Below are 11,310 nucleotides of genomic sequence, written 5' to 3'. Positions count from 1 at the left end.
GGTTTCTATATGATAACATAGTTTACAGATTTCTTTCAATCAAGAATAAGTGTTTAATCTTGTCAAATCTTTTAAAGTCTCTATCATTTGGTTTTTCTCCTTGTATATATTAAGATGTTGAATTATAATTATTTAAATATCAAACTATTCTAACATTTCAGGAATAAATCCCACTTGGTCATGGGGAGTTATTATTTGTGTGGTATTAGCTCATATTTGTTAATGTTTAGGAATTCTTCATTGATATTCATAAGTGACATGTAGAATAAAAGTGTGAAGTAAAACTTCTTTGAATTTATCTTACTCTTTGCTCTTGGAAGATTAATCATTATTAGGATTAACTCATCTTAAAATGCTTTATAGACATCTTCCATAAAACCTTGAGTCCTTATTTGTTGTCGTGAGTTGTTTGATAATTTGTTTATTAAATGAAAATTATTCTGCTTCAAACTTTGATTCATGTTCACCTGATTTTTAATGATGAGCCTCAGCATTTTGTTTTATTATTAACGAGTAAAGCATGGATATTGAGAGCATATACTCTGGTACTAGACTTGGCCTAGGTTAAAATTCCAATTTCAACCATTACCACATGATCTTGAGAAATAAATTTACTCTCTTTTTTTTTTTTTTTGAAAGAGAGAGAGAAGCAGGGGAGAGGCAGAGAGAGAGAGGGAGGGAGGGGGTCTTATGTAGGCTTCGTGTCCAGCCTGACACAGAGCTCGATCTCACCACTCTAGGATCATGACCTGAGCCAAATAAAGAGTTGGAAGCTCATCCAACTGAGCTACCCAGGTGCCCTGAGCCTCACTTACTTGATCTGTGTATAATCTACCTCATAAACTTGTTGTTAGGAAATGACTTGACAATATGTATACACCTAGCCCATCCTAAGTTCTCAGTAAGTATTAGCTATTGTTGTTCTTCTCATTCTTTCATTTATGCAAACATTCACCAAACATATCTAAACAACGTTAAAAAACTAAAAATGCCAGGCATTGTGATTGATGCTTAGGGTACATACAAATGGGGATGACATGGATCTTATCCTAAAGATAAGATCACATCCTAAAGAGGAAACTAGATAGATATGGTGGTCAGGAAAGGTACCATAGAGGACTCTTAAAGAAAAATAAAACTCGTTGAGCAAATAATATATTCAAAGACATGGAGGTATAAAATCACATTTCAGGAAATCACAAATCTCTACACAGCTTGAACTTAAGCCAATGAAGTGGTGATAGTAGTGCTAAAGAGTGGGAAATGGCTAGATCTGGAAGGGCCTTAAGTCATGTTAGTGACTTTGAACTCTCCTCAGTGATGGATGGTTATTGAGGGTTTTCAGTAGTATGGAGTTAGGTCTGGCTTGTGTTTATTAGAGACCATTCTGATAACCAGATGGATAATGGAAGATTGGCAACATGACCAGTGGAAAGAGCAGTTGTCTAACCTATGTATAGTCTCTAAGAATTATCTTGGGACCTTGTGTACAAATATAAATTTTTAAGTCCTATTTTCAAAGATTTTTGAGTTAATGGGACTGAGGTAGGGCCTCAAATAAGTGTTTTCAGGGATTTTTGGTATTCATGATTGGTAGTCACACAATGAAATAGAAGGCCATTGTAACTGTCCAAGTGAAAGGTGTTGACACTGCTGTGTTGCAGAGGTGGTAGGAATAGAAAGCAGAAATAATAATATACATGCTTGTGTGTGTGGGCATCAAAAAAGTCGTAGTCAGGGGCGCCTGGGTGGCTCAGTTGGTTGAGCGGCCGACTTCGGCTCAGGTCACGATCTCGCAGTCCGTGAGTTCGAGCCCCACATCGGGCTCTGTGCTGACAGCTCGGAGCCTGGAGCCTGTTTCGGATTCTGTGTCTCCCTCTCTCTGACCCTCCCCCGTTCATGCTGTCTCTGTCTCAAAAATAAATAAACGTTAAAAAAAAAAAGTCGTAGTGAATATTTATGTTTTCATGGATGCCATAGCCTTAAAACATTCTTTCACAGTTTATTTCTGTCTTCTACACTAATTTAGTTTGGAAATTTTAATAATACATGCTTCATTTTAATTTTTGTTTTAGTCCTAGGACAAAATATCAACAGCACAGATGAACTGCTAGAGGTAATGTTAAAAGAGAAGGATGAAGTGAATACACTTCAGGTGAGTGCCATTGTCACCAGAGAAGGGGAATGTAAAAGAAAAGTAAGATTTGCAGATGAGTTATCTTCTGGTCATAGTGAGTTCAAAGTTCATAGTTCGTAGTAGTATTCTTTATAGGCATCCAGGAAGCTCTGAGAAGAGGTTCAGGCTGGGGAAACAGCTCGGAACTATCAGCTTATTATTGGTGTGAGCTGAAGCTGGGAGAGTGGAAAATACTACATAGGATGAGGAGAATACAAGACTCAGGAGAGAAGTTTGGGAACCGTTAGAGGCTGGAAGGAGGAAGGAGTGTGCAAGGAAGAGGAAAGCCAGCTAAGGCATAAAACCAACGGGAGTGTTGTTAAGAATGTCAAGGGAGCAACAGATGTCAAGAGAAAAAGCATGGCTGGAGGGGATCAGATGTCCCAGGGGAGTCCATGCGAGCCCCACAAGTTACAGGATGTGGACCAGGCAGCTGCTACTGAGTTTCCAGGAGCTGTTTCAGTGAGATACTGAGAGCAACAAGTCTGCTTCTCCTAGTTGTCATGGGAAAGAAGAAAGAGAAGCAAGAGAAGGCAACACGTAAAAGTAACAGGATGGTTTTATTTTTATTTATTTTTTATTTCTTAAAGCAGTGAGTATAGTGTAGGCACAATGTAAAGCATGTTGATATATCTTTTTTTAATTTTTTTAAAATTTATTTTTGAGAGAGACATAGAGTGCAAGTAACTGTTTTAAATTGTTGCAAAATGGGGAGGAGACACGGTGCAGCCTTTGGAGGGATGTGGTGTGTGTTTGAAAACAGGACACATATGAGCCTATTGTAGGAGCTGAGAAGCAGCTGATGAGGAGGAGCAAGAAAGACAGAGGTCCTACAAGTGGCATTTGATAAAGCCCAGGACAGAGCATGACTTCTTTTATTCCAAAACTAGCAGGAAGGAAGGAAGCAGGTGTGCAAGCAGAAATGCATTTGAAGATTAGGGTTTTTGAAAATAGAGTGAGTTTATGCCTGACCCTCTTCATTGTTTCTATGCCGTAAAATCGAGAGTTCTGTTTACTAAGGAGTGGATTAAATCCTTTAAGGGCACTAAGTGCTGAAAAACTCATGACACATTTCCATCACTCCACCTTGTTTAATAGGGTGGAGGAGCACGTCTCAATTTTGAACATAGACTTTGTCTTGAAATGGTATCAGCCTTTAATATATGGTGATACCAAAATAGGCCTTTCTGCAGATTTTCTGTTTTTTCTTTTCCTTATTGGCACTGCATCTCTGCTGGCAGGCTAAGTATGTGCTTACTGCCTGTCACATCATCCTGTGGTAAAGCATTTAGGAAAAGCCATAAAGGGCTGGAGCAGCTGCATTGAGGGTTGTAAAAGGCGGGGGGGGCGCCCCCCCCCATGTGTAAAGGCAGTGCAGAAGGACTCGATAAAACTTGCAACCTGAACCTTGTTGTGATGCCTTTACATGTTCATTATTATTGGAAAGAGTGGGGTGGGTGTGGGAGAGGCATTGGCTAAGATCTCTTATTGAGGGATCATCTCATTCAGGTCCATTCTGAGTTCCTACAAGCCACCATGGCCTTAGTGACATCCTCAGAGGGGATGAAAATATTGTCGTGCTAAATGGTAGGTTTAATTAAGTTTTTGTGCTTATTACCAGCCCAGTTTCAAAGATTTTGCATGTATTAACTCATTCAGTATTCATAGCAACCCTAGGAGACAGGTGCTATTATTAGCCTCATTTTAATAAAATGAAACAGAAATGAAAATCAAAAATACTTTGCCCAAGGCCAGAACCTGTTCAATGGTAGAGCCAAGACTTAAATCCAGAAATTCTCCTTTTACTTGTTAAAGTGAGAAAGAAATCAGAAAGTGTGGACTAATGTGGGGTGGTTTGAGATAAAAGCTATTTTCCGTAGAGAAGTCTATGAGTAGGAGAAGCAGATGGGTGAAGGGACCTTCTACAGTAGCAAGACCCTCAGCTTTGACATTGTTCTCAAAGTGAACAAAACAAGTCATCTGATTCACAGGCAGAGGTAGGATTCAGAAGTCCAGTAATGTTCATTTCTTCCTGTAACAAAATCGATAAAGCTATATTGAGTTTCTAATAACTTTCAGTTAATGCCCTGTGACAATTTCCTTGAGTTCAATAGCCCTGTGTGTGTTTGGCTCCTTGCTGTGGAACAGTGGCTGCCTGTTGGAATCAGGGATATGTCTCACACATCCATAGAATGCCCAACAGCTCCTGAAGGCAGTCACATATAACTCGTTTCCTGCAGAACGTTCTATTGGTTTGCCCACGCAGGTATTCATTATCCATTTGCTAATGTTTAGCAGGTTGGAAAGAGGAGAAAAGCAGCTTAAGAGAAAAGAATTGAATAAAAATATGAAATCACATAGATTTCCTGTTATAGGAAAGGGAGGGTCCCAGGAGGGGATGGGAATGGTTCCCCCTTCTTTCCTTTTGCTTCTGAGAGATCACTCTTCTGAGGACACCAGATATCCTGCCTACAGACACCATGCCATGTCCTTCCACAGAGTCTGTGAAATACCACAGAGTCAGAGCAAGACTTTGGCTTGCTATTATCCCCCTCCTCACCCACTGGAAGCTTATATTGGAGTTCATGTTAGTTCCAAATGAAAATCCTACCTCCTCATGAAGCTTTGCTGATAATCTCTAATCAGAAGAGATTTTCTACTCTGAACCCCACTAGTATTTAATTTACCCCATTTGTGCAGCACTAAACAAATTCTGCCTTTTATGTGAACCTGTAGAGGTTGCACAGTTCTCTTTGACGTAGGGTTATTGCTTGCCCAGTGTGCTGGGGCTGCCATCTCCTCAGAGAGGGCTCCTCTCAGAGAGGGCTGACTCTCCTCACCCCTCCCAATTCACATGCCCACCATCACCAACTTCGAAAGGAGAATAAAAAATAAGCCTATGGCTCAGAAAAAAATGGAAAATTCTCTGGGATCATTTTATTAACTTTTAAGGGAATGGAAATACTTGAAAAAAAATGGCAGAATGAAATTGGTGGTAGCCATTCTGCCAGCCATTGAGCAAGGCCAATCTGAGAATAACAGTGAAGAGAAGCAGACACCAGGAAAAAGAAAAAGACTGAGATCTGACAGCACTGTTTGAGCTCCTGGAATGAGGCTTGTCTGCAGTCAATTGTCCTGTGTGCTTCCAAGTTCTGAATTTTAATTTATTATTATTATTAATTTTAATTATAATAGGCTTAAGGTCCTTTGAGTTGAATATTTTTGTTTTTATGAAGAGTCCTGGTTAATAAACTTCAATTAACTTTTAAGTATCTTAACATCAAGATTGAGGTCTGACCTATGTCTAGTTTTCCAGAATTTGAAATAGGATCAGAAGAAACAAGAAGGAAGGAGGAAAGGGAGGGGAACAGAGGAAGGAAGGAAGGAAGGAAGGAAGGAAGGAAGAAAGAAGGAAGGACTAATGGTGCCTCTAACTCCTGCCTGTGATTTTCCCATTTGCGTGCGATGGGAAAATCAGTGCTCTGTATTTCTCTTCCAGCTAATTGAGTTTATGCTTGTGATTCCTCAGTTCAGTATTTGTCTTACCAAGAATCCAGCCTATTTGGTGAGTGACTACTCTCCCTCTGACATGTTATCCACAGTGATAGCTTATCTGTGAAATATGGAAGAGCTAACAGTTCAGCTGGTTTTGTTCCAGGCCTAGGTGTAGAGAAGAAATGGCATGCACTCCAAACAGATAGATGGATGTGAATCACACACACTCAGATGCATGATTGCATGCACCATACCCATACTTCAAGGCCTCTATATATCATACTTTTCTCATTTTTTTGTGGTTTCTTTGATTCTCTCACTCTTGGTAGTGTTTTTTTCCCCACATCTTGATTCTTTATGACAGTTTTATGGTCTACATTTCACATGCCATAAAATTCACCCATTTAAAGTACACAGTTCAGTGATTTTTAATATATTCAGGGCTGTAGAACCATTACTGGTTTCTAATTTTAGAACATCTTCATGACCCTTCAAAGTAGCCCTGTACATATCACTGGTATTCCCCATCCTTCAACACCCCTACTCCCTGGCAACTACTAACCTGTTTTCTTTCTCTGGTTTCCTAGTGTAGGCAAGTCACATATAAAGAAGCATATAATAAGTGGTATTGTGTGTGTATCTTCTTTCATTTATCCTTTTGTTTTCAAGGTTCATCCACATTGTAGCATGTGTCAGACCCTCATTGATTTTTATTGCTCAACAACATACTACTGTATAAATGTATACTTTATTTATTTATCCATTGATAAAGATTAAGTTGTTTCTACATTTTGCTATTATGAGTAATGGTTTCGTCAACACTGACATACAAGTTTCTATGTGGGCATGTGTTTTCATTCCTCTAAATTATGTACCAAGATATGGAATTACTGGGTCATATAGTAAGTGTCTTTTTCACTTTGTGAGGAATGGCCAAACTCTTTTTCAAAGTGCTTGCACCATTTTACATTATCGCTAGCAATATATGAGGATGCCAATTTTTCTACCTCTTCATTAGTAATTGTTACTGTGCGTCTTTTTTATTTTAGCCATTCTGGTAGATGTGAAATAGTATCTCATTTTGACTTTGATTACCATTTCCCTAATGACTAATGAGGTTGAGGATCTTATCATTTGTTTACTGGACATGTGTATATTATGTTTGGAAATATGTCTGTTCAAATCTTTTGCCATTTTATCCACTGGTATATTTGTCTTTTTATTGTTGAATCTAAAAAGTTCTTTATGCATGCTGGATACAGGTTCTTTGACAGATAAAAGATTTTCAAATATTCTCTCCCTTTATGAAAGTTGATTTTTCACTTTCTTGATGATGTCTTTTGATACATAAGTTTTAATTTTAATGAAGTTAAATTTATGTATTTTTTCTTTTGTCGCTTATGCTTTTGGCATCATTTCTAAGAAACCATTGCTCAATCCAAGGTCATGAAAGTTTATCTTTTATTTTCTTCTGGAGTTTTATAGTTTAAGATCTTATATTTAGGTCCAAAATTCATTTTAGTTAACTTTTTCAAGTGGAGTGACACAGGGACCCAAATTTATTATTTTCCATGGGGATATCTTGTCCCACAAACATTTTTTAAAAATATTATTTTCCCCATTTAATTTCTTTGGACTTGTCAAAAATCAATCGCCCATCAGTGAACATTTCTGGACTCGCAATCTGTTCCACTGATATGTGTATGTGTCCTGATACCTGTACAATATTCTCTTAATTACTGTAGATTTATAGCTTTGAATTTGGGACATGTGAGTCTTCCAACTTGTTCTTCCTTTTTAAGATTGTTATGGCTTTCTAGGTTACTTGCATTTACATATGAGCTGTAGCATCAGCTTGTCAATATAGAAAAAGAAAAACATAGCTGGGATTTTGATAAAAATTACGTTGAATCTGTAGATCAGTTTGGGGAATAGTGTAACCTTAACAATGTTAAGTCTGCTGATCTATGAGCATAGGATGTTTTTCCACTTATTTAAATCTTCAGTTTCTCCTAACCACATTTCAAGTTTTGCTGTATGTCTTACAAATTTTTTGTTAAATTTAATTCTGGTTACTTTTTTCTTGTTTCTGGGATATTATAAATGGGATAGTTTTCTTAATATCATTTCCAGATTGTTTATTGCTAGTGTATAGAACTGCCATTGAATTTTGTATCTTGACCTTGCATCCTAATGTACTATTTATTGAAGTCTTCCATTAATTCTGATAGTTTCTTAGTGAATTCCTTAGGTTTTTATCATGTCATTGGAAAATAATTTTATTTTTTTCCAATTTGGATGACTTAATCTCCTTTTATTGTCTAATTATGCTGCCTAGAACATCTGGTACAATGTTAACTAGAAGTGGTGAGAGTTGACAGTCTTGTCATGTTATTGATCATACTGGCAACATTGCTCAGTCTTTTCTATGTTTCATATAATGTTATATGTTCCATATAATGAGTTTTCATAGATGTCCTGTATCATGTTGAGGCAGTTCCCTTCTGTTGCTATTTTGCTCAGTATTGTTCAGTATGGGATTTTATCAAATGCTTTCTCTGTATTTGATTGATTTTCATACGCTAAACCAACATTGCAATTCTCTGATAAATCTCATTGGGTCTGGTACATAATCCTTCTTTCTGTCGTGGGATTTGATGTACTAAGATCATTTGCATATATTTTTAAAGGGATACTGGTTTGTCATTTTCTTGTGATACCTTTCTCTGATTCTCTTATCTGTATAATACTGACCTCAGAATGAGCTGTGGAGTGTTCTCTCTTCTATTTTTAGAAGAGTTTGTGAAGAGATAGTATTCTTTATTAAATGTTTAGTAGAAATTCCTAGTTAAGTCATGTGTCCTATGCATTTCTTTGTTGGAAGTCTTTCGATTACAAACTGGTTCAGTGCTCTTTGCTTATTATATATCTACTCACATTTTTTTTTTATCTACTCACATTTTTAATATCCTTTTGAGTCACTTTGTGTATCCTCATTTATTGTCATACTCACTGTATTTTCCACAAGAGGCCTTTTCATTTCTGTAAGGTCATTAGTCTCCTCTTATTTCCTAATTCGAGTGTTTTTTTTTTTTTTTTTTTTTGTCTTTTTTTTCTCCATGGTCTTTTTTTTTAAATCTACTTGATTGGGTTTTTTATTATTTTATTTATTTCCAATCTAATCATCATTATTTCCTTCTTTCTGGATGTTTCAGTTTAATTTTATTTTTCTAGTATTCCAGGGAAACTAGTTACGTTAATGAAATTTTTTGTGTTTTTTTTTATTTATTAAATATTTATTTATTTTTGACAGAGAGAGAGAGAGACAGAGCATGAGTGGGGGAGGGGCAGAGAGAGAGGGAGACATAGAATTCAAAGCAGGCTCCAGGCTCTCAGCTGTCAGCACAGAGCCCCAGGCGGGGCTCGAACGCACAGACCGTGAGATCACGGTCAGCCAGAGTCGGATGCTCAAGCAACTGAGCCACCCAGGCGCCCCAACTTTTTGTGTGTTTTTTAATGTAGGCATTTATCATTACAAAGTTTTCTTCAAGAACTGTTTAGATACTTCTCTTAAGTTTTGGTATGTTTACTTTTGTTTTAAATTGTTTCCAGGTATTTTCTGATTTCCCTTGTGATTTGATCTTTGACCCTTTGTTTATTTTAGAGTTTATTGTAGGGGCGCCTGGGTGGCTCAGTCGGTTAAGCCGTCGGAGTTCAGCTCTGGTCATGATATCACAGTCTGTGAGTTCGAGCCCTGAATCAGACTCTGTGCTGACAGCTCAGAGCCTGGAGCCTGCTTTGGATTCTGTGTCTCCCTCTCTCTCTGCCCCTCCCCTGCTCATGCTCTGTCTCTCTCTGTCTCAAAAATGAATAAAAACATTAAAAAAAATTTAAAGAGTTTATTGTTTATTTTCCACAAATTTGTGAATTTCCCAAGTTCTCTTTTGTTGTTGATTTCTAATTTAATTTTATTGTGTTCAGAGAACATACTTAGTATTATTTCAATCCTTTAAGTTTTATTATGTTTTGTTTTATTTTCTAGTATATGGTCTATCTTGGAGAATGTCTCATGTACAATTGAGAAAAATATATATTTTGCAGTTGAGAGGTGTGTTCTATGTCTGTTAGAACTGCTTGGTTTAAGGTATACTTTGAATGTTCTATTTTCTTGTCTGTAGTTACCTTCATTGTTCAGTTCATTATTGAAAGTAGAATATTGAAGCTTCTTATTATTACTATTAAATTACCTATTTTTCTCTTTAATTCCATCAGGTTTTTGCCTCATTTATTTTGGTATACTGCTCTTAGGTACATACTTGTTTGTAATCATTATATCTTTCTTATGAATTGACCTTCTTATAATTATAAAATGTCCTTTTCTTTAAGCAACAATTTTTGATATTAAAATTTATTGTCTAATACTACTATTTCTACCCAAAATATCATTTAGTTACTTCTTACATGGTATATCTTCTTCTACTCTTTTACTTTTAACCGATTTCTGTCTTTGAGAGTAATGTGTGTGATAGGCAATATAAAGCTGGAGCATATTTTAAAATATATTCTTCTAGTCTCTGCCATTTCTTTGGAGAATTTGTTCCACTTACATTTAATGTGATTACTGGTAACATAGGAAATTATCTGCTAGTTTGCTACTTGTTTTTTGTAGGATTTTTCCCCCTTATCCCTGAAATCATGTCTTCCAAACATTAAATACATATTAACTAGTATATCTTTTTAATTCCTTTTTTTTGTTACTTTTAATATTTTTTGAGTTCTTTTCTTAATAGCTGTTCTAGGAGTTACCATTAGCATTTTAATTAAAGTCTAAATTAAACTTACAATATGCTTTAAAATATTACCAACTTAATTTCAGTAGTATACAAAATCTTTGTTCTAATATAACTCTATTTCCTCACTCTGCCTTTGCACTAATATTGTTATATCATACAAACTATATTAGAAATATTTCAATATAAATTTGTAATTTTATACATATATATAATTTATTTATTTAAAAAAAATTTAAATTTAAAATTTATATATATATATATATATATACACACATTTAATTTATTGTCAAATTGGTTTCCATACAACACTCAGTGCTCATGCCAACAAGTGCCCTCCTTAAGGCCCATCACCCACTTTTCCATCTCCCTCACCCTCCATCAACCCTCAGTTTGTTTGTTCTCACTATTTAAGAGTCTCTTATGGTTTGTCTCCTTCCCTCTCTGTAATTTTTTCCCCCTTTCTCTACCCTCTGGTCTTCTGTTAAGTTTCTCAGGATCCACATATGAGTGAAAATATATGGTATCTGTCTTTCTCTGCCTGACTTATTTCACTTAGCATAACACTCTCAAGTTCCACCCATGTTGCTACAAATGGCCAGATTTCATTCTCTCTCATTGCCAAATAGTATCCCAAAGCGTTTGAGTTGTTATATTTTATTTTCATTTGTTTCCATACATTTTTTATTTTCTCCTCTAATTGCCTGGTTGACCCATTCATTCTTTAGTAGGGTGTTCATTAACCTCCATGCTTTTGGAGGTTTTCCAGACTTTTTCCTGTGGTTGATTTCAAGTTTCATAGCATTGTGATCTGAAAGTGTACATGGTATGATCTCAACTCTTTTGTAT

The sequence above is a fragment of the Herpailurus yagouaroundi genome, unplaced genomic scaffold (assembly GCF_014898765.1).
Source record: "Herpailurus yagouaroundi ecotype Mexico unplaced genomic scaffold, PumYag 323, whole genome shotgun sequence".
NCBI lineage: Eukaryota > Metazoa > Chordata > Mammalia > Carnivora > Felidae > Herpailurus > Herpailurus yagouaroundi.
The sequence above is the reverse complement of the archived record's forward strand: the minus strand, read 5'-3'. Positions refer to the sequence as shown.